The sequence below is a fragment of the Artibeus jamaicensis genome, unplaced genomic scaffold (genome assembly GCF_021234435.1).
Source record: "Artibeus jamaicensis isolate MK-2021 breed Jamaican fruit bat unplaced genomic scaffold, CSHL_Jam_final contig_332, whole genome shotgun sequence".
In the NCBI taxonomy this organism is placed as follows: domain Eukaryota; kingdom Metazoa; phylum Chordata; class Mammalia; order Chiroptera; family Phyllostomidae; genus Artibeus; species Artibeus jamaicensis.
Window position 1 is genome coordinate 3983600 of NW_026521788.1, and position 27525 is coordinate 4011124.

General features: G+C 41.7%; 1 protein-coding gene across 4 annotated transcripts in view; it reads left to right on the forward strand.

The window, feature by feature from the left end:
• PANK1 (pantothenate kinase 1) overlaps positions 1-27525 on the forward strand; it is a 52679-nt gene that overhangs the window by 2560 nt on the left and 22594 nt on the right. Inside the window, exon 2 of one of the 4 annotated variants that reach the window (XM_037156585.2) lies at positions 2435-2704. The exons of 2 other annotated variants lie outside the window; for them this stretch is intronic. The gene's annotated coding sequence lies outside the window, so the exon portion shown is untranslated. Of the gene's footprint in view, positions 1-2434; positions 2705-2771; positions 2869-27525 lie in introns of those variants that run through there. One more of the 4 variants, XM_053663876.1, reaches the window with a different exon arrangement.

Genomic DNA, 27525 nt, shown 5'->3' on the forward strand with positions numbered 1-27525 from the left:
TGCTTGCAAATCCACAGGGATCATTATTTTAGAATACAAGAAAATACAAGTGCTTTGTGTCAGAAAATAGTTTGTATTTTTTACAAAGATAAAAATTTTAGTTATTTTAAGTTTAGTGACCACGATACTTCCTTACGAACTTTTAAAAAGGACTCATCAAAATTGACTTTGATTATTCTGTCATGTTTTCTTTTCTCTAATTTGAACAAACATTTCTGAAGTAAATTGTACATGTTCTCAATCACATATGCTGGGTTCACCCACCACTGAAATTTCTTAGTTAAAACTAGGCTTAATTTTGCTTGGGCTGGTTTAGCTCAGTGGAATGAGCGTGGGCCTGTAAACCAAAAGGTTGCTGGTTCAATTCCCAGTCAGGGCACATGCCTGGGTTGCAGGCCAAGTCCCCCGTGGGGTGCAGGTGAAAGGCAACCACACATTGATGTTTCTCTCCCTCTCTTTTTCCTTCTCTTCCTCTCTCTCAAAAAATAAATAAATAAAATCTTAAAAACAAAGCAAAACCAGCAATATCTTCATACATTGCCTGTTAACATTCAGGTATCTTTTTATAAAAAATATTGCTCAATCAGCTGATGTTTAGGTACTGTAAGATCAATCTACTTAGAGTTAAGCATATCCCTATTTTCTTGTGCTTGATAGGTTTTCTGTGAGCAATTGTTACAAAGAATATTTAGGTGCTTTTTTTATTAATCATTTTTAATTAATATTCAAATACAGTTGTCTCCATTTTCCCACCACCACTTTATTTAAGTGCTTTTAATGAAATTGAAGAGTGTGTCAGTGGCAGAAGCATCAATGCTGGATAAATAATTTCTCCTTACCAGTTTACAACATCAGATACCTACTTTTGTCCAAACAAGAGGTATGTCAGGGCAGTTAGGTTATTGCTTCTCTGGTAGGCACCTGTGCATGGATGCATTTCTTTCTGGTAATATTTTGGGTAAAATACAATACTCATTAAAATGCCTAATGTTTAAACGCAATAAATGGAATACAAAATAAGTAGTTCAACATAAAAATCAGACCAGTGGCCGCTTGACTTTGGTAATCGAGGAAAGGGAAGTACTGTCTGCTGTTTTCATCTAAAGCACCATCACCTCACCGAACCTTATCTTTGGAAAGCTTTTCCAGCATTGCTTCCTCAAGCTTTCTTGGCTACTTTACCTGCCCCTGCTACTTAGCAATTGTGTGACCTTAAGTTATTAGCTCTCATTTTGAAATGCTGGACTTGGCTAGGTGATCTCCAAGTGTTTCTTGGACCTTCAAATTCTATAATACTTTGCAGCTGACAGTCCTTCCTCCCTGACCTCTACACAAAGTTGTAAGACTTAGTGTTTAGTTATGCATTTTTATGTCCTGTGCCAGTTGTTTCATGTCATTTGTCTGACCCCTCCAATTAAGTGGGAAGACTAATAATAGATGATATATTTTTTCTCTCATTCCTTGCACATGAATATTTGACTGATGTCACAGAAAAAAGAGACCAGTGGCGTTCCCACCTTGTCGAGGTAGCTGTTTCCATCTCTGGGACAGACTTTGGCAAAGTCTTCAGTGGCGTTCCCATAAGGCATCAATAGGGAGATGCCTTTGGTCCGCTCTTTGGTGCTCTGCTTGTTTGAAGCATATGTTGTATAAATGGCAACTTAAGGAATCAGCTCACTTCCCAAATATTTTGAAACTAATGATAGTTCTAATAAGATGCACTGAGCACCTAATGTAGTATTGTAAATGCTGTAGTCATTCAACTCCCAGAGGGCTTGAGTTTAAATTGCAGACGGATGACCAGGCACCAGTTATTTAACTTCTGTTTCAGTTTTAGTATCAGTAGGATGGGAATAATCATACTGCCTCATCTGGTTGATGTGAGGATTGAGTGAGTTAATACACGCGAAGAACTTAGATTCCTGCTTGTCACATAGCAGTTATTCTGTAAATAAATGCCAGCTCTCTCCACCATACAGAACACTATCCACCATTAATCCATAGGACAAGACAAGCTGGCCCAGACAACCTGAGACTGACTTTCTTAGTTTAGGGGAAAAAAAGGCCTAGAATAAGGAAATCCAAAAAGTTTTGTTTGATTAGCTGTAACACTCCTACTCCCATACGTATTTTATTTTACCCTCCCCCTTCAACTGAATAATGCAAACATACACCACAAAAAAGCAGGGACCCACAGTTCCATCACTCAGAAAACAGCTTAAAATATACCATATTTTAAAGGTAGGACTAAAATGACATTTTGATTACATTTTTGGTTCTCAGTTCGGCACTCAGTCCACCGAGCCACACCAGCCAGGGCACGATTACATTTTTATTTTTAAAAATTTAGCATAAGCATTTTCTTTGAGTATGAAAATGTCATTTTTAATGATTGCATTGTTCTCTCAATGTTCCCTTATTCCCTGTCACATAGCGGCAGGCTGCAGTTGGGTCTCTGTCCTTACTAGTGCTGCAGCCCCGCCTGTGAACATGACCCTTTCCACCCAGTGGGATTTTCGACGAAGCTGACAAATACATGCATTCTTTTTGAAGAAATGACGCAAAGTAGTATATCGATGTTGCCTTGAAACCCTGGATATTTTAGACCCCAAGGACACTGTTAGATAAGCAGCCTGGAGGAGAGAGGAGAAAAAAAGTAAAAGAGATCATTGTGTGAGCCGCTGAACACCATGCTAACAGAAAGGCAAGTATTTGAGCATCTTGAGAACGTTGGAGAATGTGAGCTGCCTTCCTCCTTCTCAGTGTGTCCGAACGAGCAGGGATAAGTGCTGCATCAGTGCGTTGGCTTCGAAGGAAGGGAGGATCTGACTTCTCAGATCATCCGTACAGAACACTAGCAGAAAATAGGTGAGAGTCCATGTGCACGTCACACACTCGTGGGCACAAACAGAATAAATCCAAATCTGTTACCAGTTTTAGCAAGCCACTGAAGTGAGAGTAACAAGGCTTCAGTACAGTATTCTAAATATCAGGGAATTTTGCTTTGGCACACGTGTTTTCCACTACTTCTGAATCAGACTAATCAGAAAAACCGGGATAAGAGATACATAGATAGCATTTTTGGGTTGAATCTGCATTGAGTGTGGATACGTGTGCATTTTCAAAAAAATTTTTAAAGTTTTTTAAAAGGTTTTATTTCTTTATTCTTAGAGAGAGGGGAAGGAAAGGAGAAAGAGAGGGAGGGAAACATCAATGTGTGGTTGCCTCTTGGCATGCCCTACACTCGGGACTTGGCCTACAACCCAGGCATGGTGCCCTGACTGGGAATTGAACCCGCAGTTTCTTGGTTTGTGGGCCTGCACTCAATCCGCTGAGCCACACCAGCCAGGGCTGCATTTTTAAATATATAATCAGTACTAGATGGATGAGAAGTATTGCAGATTTAAGAACGAAAGACCAAAATGGAAAGCAAGAGCACACTCAATGTTCAAGTGGTTAAGTCAGGTGTCAGGGTCTGGTAGACATATGAACACCACTTTTCCTCAAAAGATCAGTAAGTGGATTTCAGCATTAATATAAAGCATATTTTGTTTGGCATAGTAACCAAAGATGGAAAGAGTGCTGTTAATTTTTAACATGTGGGACATTAAACAAGCCAATAAAGCAAAATCCATCATGGTTTTGGAGAAAGAATTAGTAGGGAAACAAAAGAGCGTTGGTTTTAATTGGCAGGTTTCAGAGGTTTCTGTATGTGTGTGTGTGTGTGTGTGTGATAGTGTACCTTTAATTGTGTGTCTTTTATTATTATTTTTTAAAGGTTTTATTTATTTATTTTTAGAAAGAGGGGAAGGGAGGTAGAAAGAGAGGGAGAGAAACAGCAATTGTGTGGTTGCCTCTCATGCACCTTCTACTAGGTACCCAGCCTGCAACCCAGGTATGTGCCCTGACCAGAAATCGAACCAGTAACCCCTTGATTTGCAGGCCCAGGCTCAATTCACTGAGCCACACCAGCCAGGCATGTGTATGCGTGCGTGCGTGTGTGTGTGTGTGTGTGTGTGTGTGTGTGTGTGTGTTTTAATACCAACCAGTTACCATCAAAATAAAAATAAATCAAGGTTTGACTTCTGTTATATTTAATTACATGTGCTTTAGCTTTTAATATGTAAGCCAGTATTCATGATGGGATGACAGTATTTTGAACCAGGTACGGAAACTGTATTTTTAGAGAGAGGGGAAAACAAGGAGAGAGGGAAACATCAATGTATGGTTGCCTTTGAAGGGTGCATCCCTTTCTAGGGACCTGGCCCGCAACCCAGGCATGTGTCCTGACTGGGAATCAGACCAGTGACCCTTTGGTTTACAGGCCGGCACTCAATCCACTGAGCCACACCAGCCAAGGCCAGAATTTCTAAGTAGACCCTTTCTCTAGATAGTGCAAGTGTCAAGCTTGGTATCTCATTACTCATTTATGATTTCTTTTAGATGCTTAGAGTTGGCTAATCACGTGTATGTGTGTTTGTGTTTCTCCTTGGAAGAAAGAAGCAAATGATTCAGAGTTGATAGAATATTATTTTTAAAGGCAGTTACAAAATAATTGGACCTCTCCAGATTTATTTACTTGTGTTAATTTATTTTTATTGTTTATGCTATTACGGTTGTTCCCACTTTTTCTCTCTTTACCCACCTCCACCCTGCCCCACTCTCTCTTCTCCGTAAGTCAATCACCACATTGTTGTCTCTGTCGATGGGTTGTGCATAAATGTTCTTGGTCAGATCCCTTCACCATCTCCACCCCCTTCACCCCTCTCACTCCTTTCTGGCAGCTGTCAGTCTGTTTCATGTATCTGAGCTTCTGTTACTATTTTGTTGGTTAGTTTATTGTGTTAATCAGATTACACATGTAAATGAGATCATGGAGTGTTTGTCTTTCACTGACTGGCTTAATTCACTTAGCACAACACTCTCCAGGTCCATCCATGCTGTTGCAAAATATAAGTGTCTTTTTTACTGCTGTATAGTATTCTCTTATGTAAATGTGCTGTACCACAGCTTTTTCATCCACTTGTCTACTCCTGGGCACTTAGGCTGTTTCCAAATCATGGCTGTTGTAAAAATAGCGCTGCTATAAACATAGGGGTGCGTATATATTTTTTGCATTGGTGTTTTGGGCTCCTTGGGATATATTCCCAGAAGTGGAATCTTTGGGTCAAAAGGAAATTCCATTTAAAAATTTTTAAGGAAGCTCCATGCTGTTTTCCACAGTGGCTGTACTAGTCTACATTCCCATCAACAGTGCATGAGGCTTCCCTTTGCTTCACATCCTCACCAATTCTTATTGTTTGATTTATTGATGATGGCCTTTCTGACAGGTGTAAGTGATAGCTCATTGAGGTTTTAATTTGCATGTGTCTGATGATTAGTGATGTTGAGCATTTTTTCACATGTCTGTGGGCCCTCCATATGTCCTCTTTGGAGAAGTGTCTGTTCAGGTCTTTTACCCATTTCTTAATTGGGTGGTTTGTCTTCCTGGTATTAGTTCTTTGTTATTTTGGAGATTAAACCCTTATCAGATGTGTCATTGGCAAAAATGTTCTCCTTATAGTGGGTTTCCTATTCGTCCTGCTGATGATTTCTTTAATCGTGCAGAAGCTTTTAAATTTGATGTAGTCCCATTTGTTTATTTTTTCCTTTATTTTTAATGCCTTAGGAGACACGTCAACAGATATATCGCTGTGTGGGATATTTGAGATTTTACTGCCTATGCTTTCTTTTAGGATTTTTGTGGTTTCATAACTTACATTGAAGGCTTTTATCCATTTTGAGTTTATTCTGGTGTATAGTGTAAGTTGATGGTCTAGTTTCATTTTTTTTTTTTTTTTGCATGTACCAGTCCAGTCTTCCCAACACAGTTTACTGAAGAGACTGTCTTCGCTCCATTGTATGCGTTTGCCACCTTTGTCAAATTTCAATTGATCATACAGGCATGGGTTTATTTCTGGGCTCTCTGTTCTGTTGATCTAGGTGTCTGTTCTTATGCCAGCACCAGGCTGTTTTTATTATAGTGGCCTTGAAGCATAGTTTAATATCAGGAGTCGTGATATTGTTCTTTAGCTTTGTTCTTATTTTTGCAAGATTGTTGAGACTCTTCAGGGTCTTTTTTGGTTCCATGTAAATTTTTGGAATGTTTGTTCTAGTTCTATGAAATATGCAATTGGTATTTTAATAGGAATTGTGTTGAATGTATAGATTGTTTTGGGTAGTATGGACAGTTTAATGATGTTAATCCCTCTTATCTATGAACACAGTGTGTGCTTCCACTCATTTGTATCTTCTTCAGTTTTTTTCTGTAATGGCCTATGGTTTTCTGAGTATAGGCCTTTTACCTCCTTCGTTAACTTTATTCTTAGGTACTTTACTATTATTATTTTTTGTTGCAATAACAAATGAAATTGTTTTCTTACTTCATCTTTCTGATAGCTCATAATTGGTGTATAAAAATGCCATTGATTTCTGAGCATTAATTTTGTGTCCTCTAGAGATTTCTTTATAGTTTGGAAAAAGGATAGAAAAATTAGGACCATAGTGGGTCCCTACAGTGGTCACTTTGCTTGATTGAGTAATTAGAGTAGCTATTCTTGAGCAACAGCCATGTGCCTATTGTTCTGTGTGTGTTTTTATGAAAGCACACAATTACCACTCCCACTCTGCATTTGACAGATGGGGAAAGGGAGGATCAGAGAAGTGAAGCAACCTGCCCTAAACCTGTCACCAGTGAGCGGCAGGGTCAAAATACCAACGCAAGTCCAACTCCACGGCCAGCTAGCTGACATTCTTTTCTGCCCCAATGAGCTTGTGATATACGTTGGGAAAAAGAAGTATGTTCTGTAAAACTTTCAGAAGAGATAAGTGTATGAAATTTTTACACCTTTGGCAAAAAGTTCCTCTATGTGTGGAAGTTAACGGTAGCACCAGATACTCCCAGCACCCTGTGAGGTAGGAATCTCTGCCGGTTGAAAGTTCCTGTCCCTCCAAATCCATATACTACATCTTAACCCCAGGGTGTTGGTGTTAAGAGGTAGGGCCTTTAGGGGGTGATTGTTAGGTCATGATGTTTGAGCCCTCACCATTGGGATTAGTGCCCTTATAAAAGAAATCCCGGAGAGCTCGCTGGCCCCTTCTGCCGTGCGAGGTCGCAGCGAACAGACAGCTGGCCATCTAGGAAGCTGGTCCTAATCAGACAGCAGATCTGCCAGGACCTTATCTTGGATTCCAGCACTGTGAGAAATAAATTCCTGTTGTTTATAAGCTACCCAGTGTATGGTACTTCTGTTAAAGCCGACCAAATGGAGGGAGACAGTTACTGTCATGATCTTCCTCTGCAGGAGAAGCTGAGGGAGGGCTCAAGTACTCAGGGTAAAGCTGCCTAAGTTCAGATTTCGACTCTGCTGGGCCATGAAATGCTGGCGAGTTCCTGGGAAGTGCGGCAGTTTCTGGAGTGGAGCCACCAGACCTGGATTCAGATGCTCATTTTACTATTAAGTGTGAGATTCTTAACTTCTCAGAAGCTCGCTTTGTTGAGTAGAAATAAATGGTGCCCGTGTAGAAACGTAGACAACATCAGGTGTGTAGTAGAATGCCCGGGCCCTGGTGTGTACATAGTAAAGGATATTTTACTATTAATACTAGCTACTATTAATACGGGGCATTTATTATTCATGTTATTGCTGTTAGGAATAGAGATATATATATGTATTTATTTATTTTAGAGAGTGAAAAGGAAAGAGAGAGAAAGAAACATCAATTCATTTCACTTATTTATGCATCGATTCATCAATCGATTCTTGTATGCACCCTGACCAGGGATCGAACCAGCAACCTTGGTGTATGGCAATAATGTTCTAACCAGCTGAATATCCGGCCAGGGTACTACAGAGGCTTTTAAAACTTTCTTAAATCTCGGAATTCCCATGAACTCATCTTGTTCCAGCTGAGAGCCTTTTTGAGACTGGGTTTCTCCGTATCCTCCAACTTGAACTGACATCACCTGAATGGAATTTCCCCTAATTCCCTCTGATATTTCTAGAAGGATATCTGACCCATGTCACAAGTTGTGACCTCACTGTCACTTTCATAGATTGCTCCATTACGACTGCGGAGACTGAGTACAGTGAGTATCCCCTGCATGAGAGCGATGCTGGCAACTTTGTAAGAAGAAAGTATAATTCACATGACTGCTCATCTAGTGTCAGGACAAAGTTCCTTTTAAAAAGGGAATTATTACCTCCCTTTGATCTCTGCTGTTTGATATCTCAGGCCTTGAGAGAGGCAGATATGCACCAAAGAGACAAGGATTGGAAAGTGAGCATTTCTCCTTTATGAAAGCTGAATGACTTGAACGGGGCTTCAGAATTCAAAGCAGCTGCATCCAGTTCTTGGACCTGAGTTTTAACCCACAGCCAAGCAAACTTCATTCTGGCAGATGAGGACACATATTTCTGGGCACCTGTTGCCTTTGTGACTAGCATACGAACCTTCTGGTGTGCCTGGCCTTGACCCTGTGCTGCCTCTGAGGCCACAGGGATTTTAGATCGCAGCTCGGGACAATCTGGCCCTTTGTCAACATCTGTGACCTGTGGCCAGCCTGGGCAGTGCTAGTTACCAGGAACCCTCTGAGGCTTCTAGACAAACAAATTCTCTCTAGCTTGAGGTCAGCAGTCCAGGAGTGAAAGAGACTGGGATGGACTTAGTTCACCTCAAGCTTGACATGTGTAAGCAGTGTGGTGAGGCTTCCAGCAAAACATAAGCACTCAGTAAATGTTAGCTATTTTTATGGGTGGTGGTGTTAGACGTCCCTCCTTATAGTAAGTCAAAATCTGCCTCCCCGTACATTTTACCCTGTGTTCCTTGACAGTACAGTATACCTAATATCTTCTACATGACAGGTCATTAGTAGTTAAATACAGTTGTTTCACCTTGACTTTTTCTTGGGGTCCTACCCTCTGAAGAACCAAGACCTAAGCCCTCCCTTGCCAGACTTCATCACCCGTGAGATTCAGTGCAGGTTGTATTGGGGTGCTAGAAAGTATTCAAGTTCAGACTGCAGGACGGCTTCTTGGGGTTTTCATAAAGGCATCAGGTAAGTGTTGACCTGGGAGGCCTTGAACACTGAGATTTCATAATCCCCGTGGGTCCCACAGGGGCAAACTGGCTTTTATTCCTTTGGGCCAGGTACTGCATTCAATGTTGGGTGACACTGAGTCTCACGTGGCTCTGAGCTGGAGGGCAGTCCGATGCTGGTGCTTGGCTTGATTTCACTCAGATGCTCTGGTAGTTCCACAAATCACTGTGCTGCGCGTCACAGGACTTGAGCATAGTTGAGGATGTTACTATTTACACTTCCCCAACTGCCTATGTTTGATGAAAAAAGTCTAAAGCGATGCTATACATTTAGGGAAGGAAGGTAATATTATCAGTTTGGCCAAGGAAACGTCATGTCCTTGTACCTTTTCAGGAAGGTTCTTACTATGAGGAGCTGGCCGAAATGTGATTTATTCTTTGGGGCGACCACATAATATTCCATCCACACTTTCAGAAGAGTGGTGGGGGTCCCACAGGAGCCCCGGTAGTGTGCTGGCATTGGCTCCTACAGGCTCTGGGAGCTGGGTATATGCATTGCTTCCCAACTCTGCATTCAGTGTCCTTGTGTTTGTAGCTTCAAATTGGCCAAAGTGGGTGTGTTTATGCAATGAAAATTGGCAAATACTGGGAGTTAGGGCTTTATTTTCAGAGAGCCAGTTGTTAAGCATTTACCAGTACACCACTGACTGGGATTCAGGTCACATGTCACTCAGAGAAAAGTCCCAGAGAGCATCAGTAATACAAACTGAATTATTAAAGCATGGGAGGCAGAGAATGGGAGGAAAGGTCAACGTGTCCTCTGCTAAGTAGGACAATGCCAGAAGACAGGTTAGGTGAGGGAGCCTTGTCCTCAGGAAAGACAGTATTCTATAAATATTTGAGGGCCCACTAGGGTGCAAGGGTAGACTTTAGAATCATATTATTATCTGCCTCCCTATCTCCCTCTTCAATTCCTACCTCAAATACAGTTGGGCCCAGTGCTGAATTGCCCAGTAAGTAGAACGAGCAGGTGTTAAGTGTACCAGCAAGTAGCAGGAACCAAGGAAAGAAGAAAGGAATATACTATATGCCTTCATGATATATATGTATATATACATACAGCAATGTATTAATCATAGGAAATTCATAACTTTGAACTTCTTTATCCTTATCTCATGATTCACTATTTTTATTTTAAATGACTTGGGTTATTTTGAGTTCCACATATATTACTTAGGGATTAGGGAATGCCAACATTTCTTTCTTTAGCTAGGTGTAAATCTGGCCCCAGTTGAGACCGGCACCATTCCAGTATCCATGTTGCTGCTGCTGCTGAAATGTCAGGGTGGAGTTGCCACAATATCTTCACTGCAGGTTTCTGGGTAGGACAAGCAGGTTGAAGTTTGTTCCAGCCAAAGAGGGAAGGAGCTTGGTAAGTTTGGTTCCATACACAGGAGCTGTGAGGCAAAGATGGGACTTCCCCTTCATACCCGTTGGAATTGAAGTCCAAGGGTAAACTCATTGTACTCCATCTGTCCTCTCACTGCCCTGAGTGAATATTAGGTGAATGTTGAAATTTAAAAACAATCTTTTTATTTAGGAAAAATTTAGAAGTTATAAAAACCCAGGGTGTAGAGGATAGATAACTGCTAATTACTCATCACTCAGCTCCTATCACGATCAACTCATGTTCAGTCTTACTTTATCTATGACACGGGACCTTTCCCCTCCCAAACTGATGATATTGAAGCAAATCTCAGATATCATATCATTTCAGTGGTAAATGTTCTCATATGTATTTCTAAGAGAACTCGTTTTTAGTAATTTTTTCATTTTTATTTATTTATTTTTATTGTTGTTCAGGTACAGTTTTCTGCCTTCCCCCCTACCCCAGCTCAACACCCCAGGCCTCCCCACCTCCCTCCCATTTCCACCACCCCCTGTTATTGTCCATGTGTCCTTTATAATCGTTTCTGCAAACCCTTCACCATTTTCCTCTATAACTCCCTCCCCTCACCCCTCTGGTCACTGTCAGCCTGTTCTCTATTTCAATGTCTTTGGTTATATTTTTCTTGCTTGTTCGTTTTGTTGATTAGGTTCCTGTTAAAAATGAGATCATATGTATTTGTCTTTCACCACTTGGCTTATTTCACTTAGCATAATGCTGTCTAGTTCCATCCATGCTGTCGCAAAGGGTAGGAGCTCCTTCTTTTTTTTTTCCTGCATAGAATTCCACTGTGTAAATGCACCATAGTTTTCTGATCTGTTCATTTACTGATGGGCACTTAGGTTGCTTCCAGCACTTAGCTATTGTAAATTGTGCTGCTATGAACATTGGGGTGCATAGGTTCTTTTGGATTGTTGTTTCAGAGTTCTTAGGATATAATCCTAGCAGTGGAATTGCTGGGTCAAAAGTTCCATTTTTAGTTTTCTGAGAAAATTCCATACTGTTTTCCTGAGTGGTTGCACCAGTCTGCATTCCCACCAACAGTGCACTAGGGTTCCCTTTTCTCTGCATCCTCTCCAACAGTTGTTTGTTGATTTGTTTATAATGGCCATTCTGACCGGTAATGAAGCGGTATCTCATTATGGTTTTAATTTGCATCTCTCTCATGGCTAGTGATACTGAGCATCTTTTCATATATCTCTGGACCCTCTGTATGTCTTCCCTGGAGAAGAATCTGTTCAAGTCCTAAAAGAACTCTTTTAAAGAACATAAATCATAATCTGTTACTGTCTGAAAAAGTGAACAATATATTGTATCCAGTTGGAGTGACTGGTATTTTATGATACACAATTAGATAATAAATGCATTGTCTAAACACAGTTCACGTTATTTCTTTCCATTTGTTGATAGATATAGATGATAATCTGATACTGGGCTGTTTCTGAGGATTCATTTCTCAGTACCGGTTAGCATTTTGTTTATTATTAATTTTTAACCATTTTTTCATGGTCCGAGATTTGAAACCTCATTCTCGGAATGATACAGTCCTCTGCCAAAAAAGGTGCTTTGGGATCACCCCCAAATCACTGGGTTTAGAAATTCAGTATCTCCTCTGTAGTTTTTGTTTTGAGATTGACAGGTTAGGAATAATATTAAAAGAATTCTGCTCCTCTCCACTCCTCAAAAGTCGTTAGTGTGCACAAGAGTCATTGGTGTGAGCAGGCAAGCTAACACTTAGGACTGCCTGGGTGCAGCCCCTGGAGGCTGGCCGTGCTGGTCCAGGGTGGAACCTGGACCGAAGACGAAGCCCTGAGTCTGTTCGGTGTCACTCTTTCTTGTCAGGCATTCCTAGGGATGAAACGTCAGACCGATGAACCGTCATGGAATTCTCACCCAGAGAGAGAACTGCCAGAGCTGGCTTACTTTTTACTAGTTTCAGGACTTATTCCGTCTTATGCAAAATGGGCCTCACATGCGTTTTATACACCCCTGCCTTCTTTAACAGAATAATGAGCATCATTTAATATTTTCTAATAATACAGGGGCATCACTAATATCAGTTTTTATACCGGATTGTGTAAGTCACGGTGGACAAAATGTTCAGGTTTGCTCTTTCATGTTTCTGTCTGGGTGTTTGTTATGCATCAGCTATGTAAAGGATGGAACTTTAAGGGGTTCAAATAATTCATTCAAAGTTCTTTTCTAAAAATATTGTTGTCTGCTTAAAAGCTGTAATTAGAAAGCCTGTGGGGGACCACCTAACTAATGTTTGGGTGGGCTCCTTAATGTCTCTGAGCCTTGGTTTCTTCAGCTATACAATGAGCATAACGTCAGTGCCTGCCTACCTCCTTGGGATATGAGAATTAAATTCAATGCTGCATGGGAAGCTCTTAGCACAGTGCCTGGCATTTAGTGAGCCCTGAGTGTTAGTTCGCGCAATGCTGCTGCTGGGCTAACGCATTATTTACAGACATTGGAATAAGCTTCTGAATTCTTATAAATAGACCATTTATTGGTGAGTCTGCAGCACTTCATGAAGTCTTTTAAAAAGTTTGGCCTATGCCTGTATGTCCATACAAAACCGCACAAGCCAATACACCACTTCGGCTCCTGTGTACCAAACTGGATTCGTTTTTCAGAGAAGCTTGAGTCGATTTGCTTGGCCAGTGTTCTCTCTTTGGCTTGGGTCAGTTATGTAATAACAAGTAAATGGCTAACCTGTCAAGTCCCAGCAATGCTGCTCTTGGCTTTTCAACACTTAGCAGGGTTAGGTGCTTTCTGTTTGACTTTTATATCGACTATAAGCAAAGTGAGGAGTGGTTAAGATAATTTTAGTATTCAGCTTTTTGTGGAACATTTTCAGTAAATCTTTTCAAACGACTGAATCAGTTTTGATTCAAAAACTCCCTAAAATCGCAAGGAAAGCTGTTAGGAAAACAGCTAGGATTGGCTCCCCCTTCCTGTGCAGTGAGTGGGCTCCCCAACGTAGTGGGATGCAAACGGATAGGGTGCGGCAAGTTCATGGGCCACGGCTGTCATGGGGAAGCGACAGTTCTCCAGCCCTTTTGTTCAGCAAAACAGCATCATTCTCACTGGCTTTACAAGAAATGTGATTTTGGGGAGGTAAAATGAACCAGTATACATAAGATGTTGCTTTTTATCTCTTTCATACGTGAGGTCCATGGTTAAGAAATAATAGAACAAAAAAGTTCCCATGCTAAAGAGTTTGAAACTCTCACTTTCACAACCTAAGAAGGACATATGCCCCCAAACTAAATGCTGCCAAATAAATAAAATGTTTTAAAATTCATATTTATACTTTTAAGTTTTACTCTCTTCCCAGTTAGATGTTATATCTAGCTGTGCCTTTGCTAAAGATTGTTATAGTAAAAAAAAAAACCCATTTATTATTAGTTACAGTCATCATCACTTCTGGCAAACTTGTCACCAATAACCCAGAAGGCAGCTGAGAACCTGGAAGGAAGGAAGGAAGCACTTCTGAGCAACCAAAATCAGTGTTGGAAAGTCGATAAAATTGCGTCTACTTATGCATTTCATACTTGAAATACTTCCTGTGCTCTCTCTGAGTCTCTCTGTATTCTTATTGAACACACAGTTTGACAGACTTGATTTTTCTGGTTTTTCTGTATTCATGGCAGGTTTTGGATAGACAGACTGCAGTAATACCAGCAGCAGCAAAAAATGAATAGTTAGTCCAAAAGCAGGACATAGAAAGCTATAATAAAGACAAAAGAATACTTAAACCGTAGCAGCCTAGGAAGCACAGGTTTATGTGGTTCCTGAGAACAGCAGTATATAGTAGGCACAATAACTGACTCTGATATGACCTCGAGTTATCAGAAAGAGCTAAAAATTTCTTTAAGAATATGGGAAAGTAGATCATACATTTTAGAAAGATTTCCTTCAAAAACGATTGTAATTTGGCATTTATATTTTATTTTTAAAGACTTTATTTTTAGAGAGAGGGGAAGGGAAGGAGAAAGAGAGGGAGAAAAACATCGATGAGAGAGAGAAATATCAATTGGTTGCCTTTCACATGCACCCCAAACAGAAGACCGAACCCACAACCCAGCCATGTCTAGGAATCGAACTGGTGACCTTTCGCTTTGCAGGTCAACACCCAACCAACTGAGCCTCTCTGGTCAGGGCATTTATATTTTAAGTGTTATCTGTGAAAACCAGAGCTGGCACTTATATTTGAAACGTTAAGTTATCTCTGAAAAGCAGAGCTTTGTATATGTATAAAATCTGCTTCACTGAAATACAACATTTAAAGTGTACAGTTCAATGTTTTTTTAGCATATTGAGTGCAACCATCGCCACAATTCTATTTTTAATTAAAATTGATATACAGTGTTATATTATATCACTGTACAAAACAGTGATTCGACATGTATAAGCCTCACAAAGTGATCTCCACCCAAAGACAAGCAACCATCCATCACCATACATGGTTATTACAATATCGCCTTTATTCCCTATACTACACCTTACAATTTTGGGGCTCTCTGACTTCCCCTCCAAAAAACTTGTTAGCAGCCACTCTCTCTTTCCCCCTAGACTCTCAACCCTAGGCAATCAGTAGTCTTTCTGACTCCATAGGTTTACTTATCGTGGTCATTTCATATAAATGGAATTATGTAATATGTGGTTTTGTGTGGTTGGCTCCTTTCACTTCCCTTAGTGTTCTCAAGGCTCATTCATGTGTATCAGTATCTTGTTCCTATTTATTTCCAACTGGTATTTCATTGATGGAGATATCACATGTTATTTGTTCATTCATTGCTTGGTAGACATTTGGGTTGCTTCCCCTTTTTGGCTGTTATGAGTAATGCGCATGAACACTAGCATACAAGTGTTTGTATGGACATATGTGTTTATTTCTCTTGGGTGCAAACCTAAGAGTAGACTTACTAGATAATAAACTAACTTATGTTCAACCTTTTGCAAAACTTCCAGACTCTTTTCCAAAGGGACTGCACTATTTTTTATTTCACAAGTGGTGTCTGAAGGTTCTAGTTTCTCCACATCCTCACAAACACTTGTTATTTTCCATTTTTTTAGATTATTGCCATCTAGAGTTTGAGGTGGTATTTCCTTGTGGTTTTGATGTGCATTTCCCTGAAAGAGCTCTTATGTCCTTCCAGCACTAACATGCTATGATTTTGAACTTTCTTTAGGTTTGACTGTCATCTCCAGTTTAATTATAAGGTCCTTGAATGGTTAGGAGGTGTCAGGTTTTGCTTTGTTACAGTTACTGTGCTTAAGGGGGAAGCCTGCATAGAGCTGCCATTTGTAAATATTAAAGGATTGCTTTAATTAAGTAGTGTCTGGTACTAGGGCAATGTGAATTTCACTCAGCAGAATTTTCACTTATTTCCAGACATCTTGATTGACAGCAAGTCTTTGCAGACTAGAATGTCAGTCCAAGTTCATTGCCACCTTCCAGTTCTGCCATAGGGCTTCACACCGTCTAGGAACAAAATACATATCTGTTCAATGAATCGATGGATGCAAAAGCCCATAGGTCTCATATTACTTGCCAAGGATGCGTCTGACCTCTTTATTTCAGCTTGCATTGCAGGCAAGCAGTTGGCAAAACTTTCCTTGGTCCCCACTCAGCTCAATTTTAGAGATTCGCCAGACATTTGCTGTCAAAGTAAAACAAGGGAACAAACTGTGTTGTTCTGCCCGGCTGTGCCGACTAGCCATGCTGTTTTCCCCAGAGCCTCTTTAATTAACCACTCTCTGGTGCTGAATTGTCAGGAGCATCCCTGAAGTAAGGAAGCGTGCCCTGGTGGTTTGTCAAGACAGAAAGCTAAACCTCTTGGTGGTTTAAACTGGGATTTGTGTAAGCAAGTAATGAGATTAGCATCCTGAGCCACAGTGCAGGGTGTTGGGTAGCTGGATGAGCCTTTCTGGGTGGAAGCCATGATCAGCTCTGGTGGCTGCAGTAGTCACCATGGAGATGGTCGCACAGGGGCACTCGTGTCTTTTGGCCTGTGTCTGCATAGTCAAATCTGTGAGATCTTCTTTTTAGTCCAGGGACTATATTTCTGCTGAGGAAGGTGGTGTAATTAAAGACAAGGACCACAGAGAGGTTAACATTTACCCTCCCTTGTCTTTAGATTTGGCAGGACAAGCAGCTTCTTGGTAGGGAATAGGGATGATAACCTTAGTAGTCGTAGGGAATTAGGGATGATTAGTTAGTATCTGTTAGCCTGAGAACATACCTTGGAAATGGGGAGCAAATTTCATGTGCCTTCCACTTCCCCTTCTGAAGACCTGGAGCAGCAGTGTAGGGCTTGACTGTAGGGATGATGGGAAGGAGATGAACTCAGTGGTCACCAGAGTGGCCCCCTCTTTCTAGTCTGATTTCTCTTATAAGGGAGGTAGGGAGATGTCCCAGGACCCTGGGAAAGAAACTGTACTTCACCGAGCTGCTCAGGGACTTGAGGAAGGGAATCATGGAAACATATTTTTAACCTCATGTATTTGACATTTCAGATTCCCTTATCTCTAGTTTTATCTTGCCGCTGCTTCCTCCCAGTCCAGATCTAGGAACGGCTCCCTGCGAGCGCATTCCTCTCTCAAATCTTAACCTTAAAAGACAAACGAAAAAAGTAACATAGCTTTTATGTTGGTGTTACTGTCTGTTTCATGGTCAATCACATGGTTTTCAAGTCAAAGAATGTCTGCCTAAATACTACTTCTCCTTTTTTCTCCTTCTCCTTAAATGAATTTTATAGAGAGGGAGAGAGAAAGAAATGTTGATTTCTTCTTTCACTTACTTATTAAGTCATTGGTTGATTCTTATACGTGCCTTGACTGAGGATCAAACCTGCAACCTTGGCATCTTAGGATGACACTCTAACCAAATGAGCTAGCCAGCCAGGGCCAGACCTAACTTCTTTATGGAGGAATGCCTGGTTAACTTTAAAATGGGAGCCCCTGGGAGAAAGGAGCAGAATTACAAAATTTAATTATACGTGGAATGTCTCTAAAGTGATAGCCATGGGGTTTAGGCATGGATGGATAATAGCTGTATCATCCATCCAGAAGCTGTGCTTAAAATTTGAAAACCACCTGCAGCACTCATGTAATAAATTGCCCATAAGTAATTTCATTAGCAAGCAATTAGATGTGTTCAAGGCACTCGTGGGAACAGGAATGTCTACCAGGTCATTTCCTTGCCTTGTCCTCAGCTGCCAGCCTGAGTCCCTCGAAGTCACAAGCAAGGACAGCTCATTCAAATTCCAGTTTCTTACTTTGAAGTTGTGGTCCAGCTTAAAGTATTCATTTTGATTCAGCTGGAACAGTGGTTTTGAACTTGACCAGTGAGAATTACAGAGGCCCCTCAGTGAAAACACTTCCTCCAGCCCCACTGCATCAGAGCCTGCAGACAAGGGTCTGGCAGTCTTGTTTTTATCACGAGGCAAATTTGGGACATAGTGTGTGGGTATACCTACTAGTTTTTAAAATAAACATAATCAAATTCTTGACTTTAAAATTTAGTTGCAACAAACACTAAAATTGAAGTTGCTTTAAGAATACAATTATAAACAAAGCATTGCAGGTCCGTCCAGTTTAAATGGCAAGTTCAAAGTCAGCTCTGGGGTGGTATCCTGTCGGTTCTAACCTGGGTTGAGTGTGAAGCAGAATGTGGAACAGGCCGGCTTTCATGGGCCCCCTTCCTCCATAAGAAAGAAAGAAAAATGATATCTTACTACTGTGCTGGTATTAAAGATGACTGCATTGATGTGATATTTAGTATAACATTTTTTTGTGAGCTGAAAGTTTATATGTTTTCTTCTGATTTTACAAGAAATTAAAGTATTTTCATGATTGTTAAAAAAATACTGCAGGCCCTAGGCAGTGAGCCAGGGAAGCCCCACAGACAGTTCGGGCAACGGCGGCGAAATCCAGGCTCAGTTCTGGGGGCCGACGTGATACTATTTCTTGCCTCAGAAGTCCCGAAAGCAGTCCTCACGGTTCCTTTTCCCTCTCGAATATGAGAATACGATCCGCCCTTTGTTCCCGCCCTTGCGTGGGTGCGAGGGAGAAAGTTGATCAGAATCGGAGGCCGTGTCAGCGGGAGAAGGGCTATTGTCACACAGGGGCGTATGACCTTTCCCACAGTGATCCTTTCCTGAAAACACACCTCTGTCCCTTTAAGTGGCTTTTGAAATGCCAAATCTAACATAAGCGTTTTGCCCTGACAGTAGCGAATGCAGGTGGGTCAATCACCTCTCTTCCTATCCTAAATTCCTACCTGAGAGAGACCTGGTGGTGGTGGCCACCTGACTAGCTAGACAACTCTGCTCTTGGGTGTCAGGTTTCCTTATCTCTCGCCCTTTCTCTCTCTCAATACAACTTACATATTACTGACTCGATTGAAAGCTTTCTTATGGTTTGTACGATGTTTTACGTGGTTGATCTCAGCTTTGTTCATGCTGACTTCAGTGAGTTGTATTTGGTTTTCTGTTCTCAAGACTTCTCAGTTACTGCTGTTACAATTGGTTGGTTTTCTTTCAGGGTTAAGGTGGGTACTGGAATATAAAATCTTGTTTTCCATTCCTTCTCTGGCACTTTTTCTCTTTTTTAATTTTTAGTTTTGCGTAATTACCCCAACAGTGGAACCAGCAGAGTAGGGTCACCAAGATAAATCAGCCTCCCACCCCAGCATCACATGATTGTCTAATTTCACCTTTCTCGTCCCAGCACCAAGGGGATGAGGCCAGACCTTCAGCCCGTGCTGCTCTTCCTTCTCATGCTTGAGGGTTTGAGCCTAAAGGCTAACATGCTTAGTACAGGTAGGGCCCTGCCTGGGAAGGGAAGGAGTGTGTGAGATGGGGGAATGCAGGCAGGCTCGTTTCCATGGCTAGAGCCATAAACCAGCTATTTGCCCGTTGAAGCCAAGTTAAGAGAATTCTTTATCTTGTATCATTACAAAGAAGTTTTTGATTGAGAATGCTACAATAACTCTGATTATGAGGATTAAATGCATTGACTGTAGAGAATTGGAAAGCATCATCAGAAAATTCAGAAGAAGAAGAAAAAAGTCACCCTGATTCAGGATCCAGAAAAGGCCTTTAGCATTTCAGCCTAAAGTTTCTCATGTTTGTTTTGTTGTGTTTTGATTTTTTTTGCAAATAGCCATTTCATTTTTACACAGAATTGCAATTGTATGAAGTGTACCATTTAGTCACTTGATCTTTGCACTTAATAATACATAATGAACATTCTCACATCATTAAGTGCCATCCTGCAAAGCAAATAGTCATTTATTTTTGGACAATAACTTAGTTTTCTCATTGTTGTGGTAAACCTTCAGTGATTTTTAAGGTAAAGTTTTGAATGCATGCATAATTATTTACTTAGTGTGAAGTGGAACTAATATATCAAAGGGTACAGCAATCTGGAGCTTTTTAATATATATTTCCAAATAGCCCCATGGAAAGGTTCCAGCAGTTTACATTCCCATCAGCACTTGGAGTGCTTGTTTCCTTGTACCCTTGCCAGCACTGGGTATTGCCATGTGACTAAAATTGAAACTGAAGGAATCTGGTATGCATTAATTTGAAAGAAACTGTGACTCATGTTTCTCTGCACAGAGTATTTAATGTTTAGCAGATTGCTCTCTGTGCAGTAATTATGGCTTTCTCTACAGTGTTACAGAAACCCTTTTATTAAATTTTACATTTACCACTTTTTTCAAGGATCTTAAATAGTTCTTAGGTTTTCAACTCTATTTTTAAAAATGCTGTGAAAAATATGGTTTGGGAGGGCTTTGTGTATATGTGTTTGGGATGATGGACTAAACAGAACCTTGGTGATTAGTTAGTTCACCCCTCTTACAGATTCATTAGTGGCTCCATAAAGAAACTTCCTCACCGTCCCTCCATTTGTTGGGATGTTCTCAGCTACTGTTGACGGACAAGTCCACTCCGGCCAGCCTTGCAGGATGGGGGCTGTGTCGTCTCCTGACACTGAAAGTGGACTCTGACGATACCTAGTGTGACTGACCTTAGGCAATCCCTTGATCTTTCTAAGCCCTACTTTTTATCTGTAAACAGGATGTTAGACTCTATGGAAGGTCCATTCCAGTTCTTAAAGTTAAATTTTTCTATGACTATATTAGCAAAGAATTACATTCTACTATCAACCAAATTTAGACATGGTCAGGGGAAGGCTAGCCCTCAGAGAGCAAGTTCTTAAAGAAAGACAGTTCTGTTCCACACCTGGACCTCATTGAAGAAAGTTGTTTTTTAAAACATGTAGAGGTCCTTAAGCAACTCTAACATGATTATTATTTACATAGTGTCAATATGTCTCCAAATGGGCTTTAAAAGTCTTTTTTTCTGTTGGTTACACAATCCTCAGACATCGTTCCCACCTACTACTTTGCCTAACAAATCTATTCACAAATAGTGGGAAAAGGAATTCTGTCCCGCCACTCCCTATTCACGACATGTTGTTATGACAGTAAATTCCAGCCTGGTGGAACCGCGAGAGATCTGTTACACTTTCTGTGATGGCAACTTGTTGGTGAGTCACTTCTGTGCCAGAGGAGCTGATATTGGGCAGCCGGTGCCTAATTTACATGCAGGAAGGAACATTAGTGTTAGGGGACTTGGCCTCACCAGGAACACCTTAAAGCTTTGGGGCTGTTTGTCCAAGAGGCAGTAGATTTTGTCAGGCTCCTTTAGCTCTTTAAAATTGTTTTGCTTTCGACTGGTAGGAAACCTTTTCGGTGGTGGTTGCTTCCCACACCCCCAACCCCCACCCTCTCACTTTTGCTATTGAGAGTTCACTCCTAACCTTTGAGATTTACTGCGGAACGAGGAAGTCCCCTCAGAGACTCTTCCAGTGCTGTGAAAGGTCTTTGAGATACAGGCTTTGTTTTAAAGCCATGACTACCAATAAAATTTTTTATTATTTTCACCACAATGTTTGGAATACAGATTCGTTTCAGGGTTTTAACTACTAGCAGATTGCCAGTCCTGGGTTGTGTTTAGAGAAGTTTTTAGTCCGAAATGAATGCAGCAGGACCCGCGTACCTTTTCGTTAGCACTCGGCCCCCACATGTTTATCTGTGATACCGGCGGTCCCTGGGCCTGGTGCTGCAGGAGGGGACGGTTTCAGGGAAAACACCAGCCACAGGTTGTGATGCAGGGGGCGTTAGGATCACCCCACAGTGACAAATGACCTCCAAATGCCATGACTTAAAATAGCACAGGTTCTTTCTCTTTCACCCTACAAGTCCATTGAGGGGTGATGAGGGGCTCCTTTGTGGCTCATCTTTACTCTGTGGCCCAAATGATGGAGCAGTCCTATTCACCTTGAATTTCGCTGCTCACCGGAACAGAGAACGAGTTCTGAAGAGGCTCACACGAGCCCGGGGTGCTCTTGCCTGAAGTGACAGGCCATTCCCATTCACGACTCACTGGCTAGGTGAGGAACACAGTCTGTCTCAGTTATAAAATGGCCAGGAGTGACAGTCTGACCCCATGGGCCAGAAGGAAGAGGACCAGAAATATTTGGCCAGCAGCACCAGTGACTGCCACAGTTTGTGTTTCTGTTCACCAGGCATTTGGCCCCCTCTCTCACCGGCAGGTAAGACACAGCTGACCCCTCCCCAGTGGAAGCAACCCCAGACCTACCCAGCTCCAGCACCTGCATGGTACACAGTTGGCTCTAAATTAGGGGGTGATATAAATGCGTTTTGTCATCAACTCTTGATCCAGAAACTTCTGAAGTAAAAGAGTCAAGTTACCTGCTGTTCACCACCCCCTCACATTGTATGTTAATATACATATACTGGTGAAACAAAGATTGGAAAGCCCAAGATACACTCCTATTCAGAAAGGAGGTGAGTAGGAGACATTCACTGAACCTTAGTCATTCTAATTTTGAAGCACTTCTGAAATCTTTAGGGCTTCCTGCCTTGTTGGTGGAGAATATTCTGTTCGGGTCCTGATTCTCCTCTTGGGGAGGTCTTCAGCCCTTGGCTTTTCCCAGCAGCCAGTTTGATCAGGTCTTAAGTGTGTTCTCCGTGGAGGCTGAGCAGGTTTCTCTGCTGCTTCCTGACGTCACAGGATTGGGGACTCTGGAGTTCTTCCAGGCCTTGAACAGTTTTTCCAGCCTGTTCAGGTTCAGGCTCAGGCTCTTGGTTCCTTTGCCAGTACAACTCTTTTCCAAAGGAAATACATTTCTTAACTGTTTCACTCTAGTTTATTTCCTTATGCCCAGCCTTCTGTTCTTGGTATCGTGCTAACATTCACTGCATGCCTCCGTGCTGTGCTTCCAGCCTTTCTTAATTGATTTAGTTGCTGACACTTGGAACCTGTCAGGCTTTGGTGGGGAAGCCACACCTCTAGTGTCTTTTCTCCTGAACTATTATAATTGAAAGAATTAACTAAGAAGCCACAACCTTAACCGCATCTTTAGTTGGGGACATCTTAACCATTTAGAGTGTTAAAGAGTGAGTGTGATAGTCATTTTCTTCCTCTGAACCTCATGCCCACGCTAAGTGCTAATTGATCTTTTTCACTCAAAGGCTTTCTGAGTTTTATCATTTATAAGTGTTGGGGAAGAGAAGCAGCTGCTTTTTCCCAGCCCTGCAAGTCTGGCTTGATGGACTCTATTCCCTTTCCTCTTTGTTTGTGAAGCCATCAGTTACTTTCTGAGCCCATCTCTTACTCTTTTCTGGGTCACACCTTTTCAAGTTCAGCCAACAGTAGCTAACAGTCACCAACACATGCTACTAACACTTGACCTCAAACCTCTTACGTGAGCTCTCCCAGTTCTTTGGGTATTTATCTGCCTTCCAAGTTATCACACATAATGGTTTTACCAAATGCTTTGCCAGCCTCCAAAATTTGTTTCCCCCTTGCTGCCTGGCCTCTAAGCCAGCGTCACTTTTTTTGTTGCTGTTGAAGTAGCGCTCCATGTCAAGCAGCCGTGAGAATGGGCCAGGTTCTGCTGCAGCAACAGACGGCTCCCAAATCTCAGTGGTTTAAAGGACGAAGGTTTATTTCATGCTTGTGCTGTATTTCATTGAGGATTGGTTTCATCTTTACTCTAGGACCTAGGCTGACAGGTCAGCCGCTATCTGGAATGCTTCCCATCAGTTTAGGGAAGTTCTAGCAGGGGCGTCCAACCTTTGGCATCTCTGGGCCACACTGGAAGAAGAAGAGTTGTCTTGGGCCACACGTTAAATACACTGTGACATGTAATCACAAAGCAAGCTCATAATATTTTAAGTACATTTATGAGTTTGTGTAGGGCCCCATTCATAGGCATCCTAAGCCACATGTGGCCCATGGGCCACAGGTTGGACACCACTGTTAGAGGGTCTCATGCCTCCAAATTAATGCAATGACCTACATGTCTGTTCTCACCATTTAAGCAGATGCCCTTCAGCATTGTTTTTGAGACTTATTCATGTTGAGACATATAACTGTAATTGATTCAACCACTTCTCTGTAGCACCTGCTTTTATGAATGTCAGCTTCTAGTTTAGACACACCTCATTATGGAAGAAACCATTTTGAATGAGTAGATCAGTTTACTTGTTGGCATTTTCTTATACGGTTTGAACCTCGCCTCCTTCTGAACACCCTTGATGAATATTCTAGAAATTTTAGATCATGACATCTGGTGTAATGTGGAGGAGTAAAGGATGAATGCAAACGTTCTGTGTCTAGAACCACCATCACTTCTGGCAAACACGGGACAGACTCTTAATCAGTGGTCCAGCTAAATTTATCGAAACATCTGGATATCCTGGGTTAAAGGAAAAATGAGTCATAAGTGACAGCTGCGTTGGGATGGTCTTCCTTCCCCTTCTTTTCTGTCTCCATCTGCAGCTTGTATATGGAAGCTTAGATGTAGGGAGACCTCTTGATATCAGGAAGAGAAATAAATAAAATTGTACATTTAAAAATATGACACTGTTCTGCCCTGGCCAAGTAGCTTGGTCAGTCAGAGCGTCATCACAGTACGCCAAGGTCGTGGGTTCGATCCCTGGTCAGGGCACGTGCAAGAATCAGCCAATGAATACATAAATAAGTGGACCAACAAATCGATGTCTTTCTCTCAAAAAAAATCAATAAATAAAAATATGACACCTCTATAAAAGCATTAAAATGTGAATATAAGAGCATTCAGTTTTCCATGAAGGTAAGAAAGGAACATAGGCAAATGAAAGCAATTTCTACTGCCATTTAAACTAATACAGTATTGCAGTCTGCATTTTTAAAACCGACACTTGTCCCACTGTTCTGTTGAGTTGCCAACGAAAGCTTTGAAATGGCTGGACAATGAGCTGCAGGTGAAGCAGGAAGAAGAAACCAGGCCTCTAAACAACTTACATAATGTCGAGGTGTCCCCTGTTGTGTTCTCAAAAGTGAGACTTCTTTGCAGCGGCCTGTACTAACCCATACGCAGCCCAACAAGAGGCCGCTCAGCCACCGCTCAGCCCAGAGGGCCGGCGGCAGCTGTGGCTGGGTGAGCGCTGGATTTCTGCTGCAGAACTAGATTGCTTTCTGGGTTTCACACTGCTTGTTCTGTCCATTCTGTGCCGAGATGTCTCCTGATGTTCCTTATCGCTGAATTCTTTCTAAATTTACTTCCGTATGCTCTAGGTGTAGGATTTGCTCCATCCTCTCCCCTGACCTCTAGCTGCCACCTTCTAATGAGAGTAACAGCCTTGGGGGGTGTACTTGTCTACACTTCCGAGGGCTCATGCAGTCAGAAACACACCGGGGCTTCCTCCCTCCTCTGTCCCTTCCCCCTTTTCTTCTTATTCCTCACCTCTCCCTCACCTCCTTTCTTCTCAGACCAAATAGGGTAAAGAAATTATTTACACTTCTATGAATCTTTTGGTTTTCTCATTAGCAGAAAATTGGGGATCTCTCTCCAGGGAGCTAGCGTAGGTCTCACTTATTCTATTTTAATGGCTGCCCAGTATTCCGTGGTTGGGAAAGATACACATTTTATTGAACAGTAGTTTCCTTATTAAAGAGCATGCACTTTTGTTTCTGGTTTTTGTTTATTTTTAATTTGGCTGCTCTAAAGGGTGCTGCCATGAACATTCTGATACCTATCCTTCAATACTGGTGATTTTAAAAATAAGGTCCAGGAGAGGGATTAGCTGGGTGAAAAATGTATGTGCACTTTTAATTTTAACGGGTGTTGCCAGAGTCTTTCCAAAGTGGTCATCCTACCAGTGTTCCGGAATACTCTTCCCCTACCCCCCCAGGTGTATGTGTTTACCCTACTTTGATAAGAATGGACTACAACTGCAATACCGATTGCACAGCCCGGCCACCTGTTGACATGTCAGAGTGTTTCATTAGTTTGAAAGTAGGGCTCTGGTTAACCTATAAGGTGAAGGCTGGTTGTGATTAATTTTTGTACTTTTTAAAGAATCCAATTTTTAAAGAAAATTTATCGTAGGGAAGGAACTGGAGACCATTCTAATGTAATCCACTTTTCACAGCTGAGGGAATTGAGGTCCAGAGAGGTAGAGAGAGTTGCAGTGAGCTAGCCGTTTCTAGAAAGCAGTTGTTCTGAATCCTGGCTCAGGGCTTCGCCCTTTACCTACCCTGTGGACCATGCTGATGGCACAATGATTTTTAGAGAGTGGACCAAGAAACATCATTTGGGAGCTCATTTGACTAGTAGGGATGAGCTGTTTCCACTTTTCTATTATCTTCTGCTAAGAAGAGCAAGCTTCCCTGCCTACACTGGGCTGTGTGGGAGTTGTTTCACGAAGATAATAAGCCATTTGTTGTTAACTTGGTTTGATCAGTGGAATTTGTTGATCTTAATCTTTCGGGAGTTTGGAATTCTGTTTTCCCAAACTGTCAGAGTTACTGCTTGCCCAGTGTGGTGCAGCTACAGCTAAATGACAGCAGTAATGCACAGGAAAGAAGATTCCGTGTACAGGGACGGCTTCCTCCTGTGTACCGCCCCCTCCTTTTTCCCCAACACATGGATGGGGAGGGTAGTGGGCTGCTTAGAAAAAGGAACTTTTGCAGGTCCACCTATGTCCCTGGCAATGTAATCTCTAGGCATAATATGCACAGTTTGACCAGGGCTCATATGGATGTTCTCTAGGGCTACATAAAATAAACTTTTTGAAAACAGTCATTTTAACTCCCTGGGTCTTTACTCAGCTTTAATATTACAGATTCAGATTTAGCTTCTGGTGTCTGCTGAGGGAAGGACAAGGGAGGCTCCAGACTTTGGCTACACATTTGGGTTTGCTTTCTGTTCATTGCACAGAATATGACAGCACAGTATCCGCTTTCGAGGTTGCCTCTAAATAAAGTCCGGCTGGTTCAGAAGCTCAGCCAGTTCTCTTAACAGCAGTAAAAATAAGTACAATGGAGATTCAGTTTTTCATAAGCCAACAACTCCAGCAGTTGTAAGTACTCATGTAATGTTCATAGTTTCTGTGTAACTTTAAGTGAAATGACATATAATAAAACCAGTTTTACCGTAGGCTAATTGATGCAAACAAGAGTTAAGTTCCTATGACATCTCATCAACATTATAACAAAACAGTGTTATTCGAAGACACGCTGTGTGTGTGCGTGTTTACACAATGGAGTGAGTTTTGGAAAATGGACCGCAAAGTGTCATCTGTGAGTTACATACGTGTACCAGCATCCAAAGTACGACTTTGCGTTGCAGACCTGGTCAGGAGCTATGCTTATTCGTGGGCCTGACCGTGGCTGTGGTTCTTCTGGTTTGTAGTTCTCAGCCTGTAGATTGGAACCACTGGGGAACTTTTTGAAAAATACTCATGCCCAGGTCCCGCCCCTGAATAAGATCAGAATTTGTGGTAGAGGACCAGGAATTGGAGTGTTAAAGGCAATTGTAACACGCAGCTGGTTGGGGAATTCTGGGTGGGCCAGTGGAAACAGAGCGAGTGTCTCTGCTTAATACAGAAAGAAAGCGGATGTAAC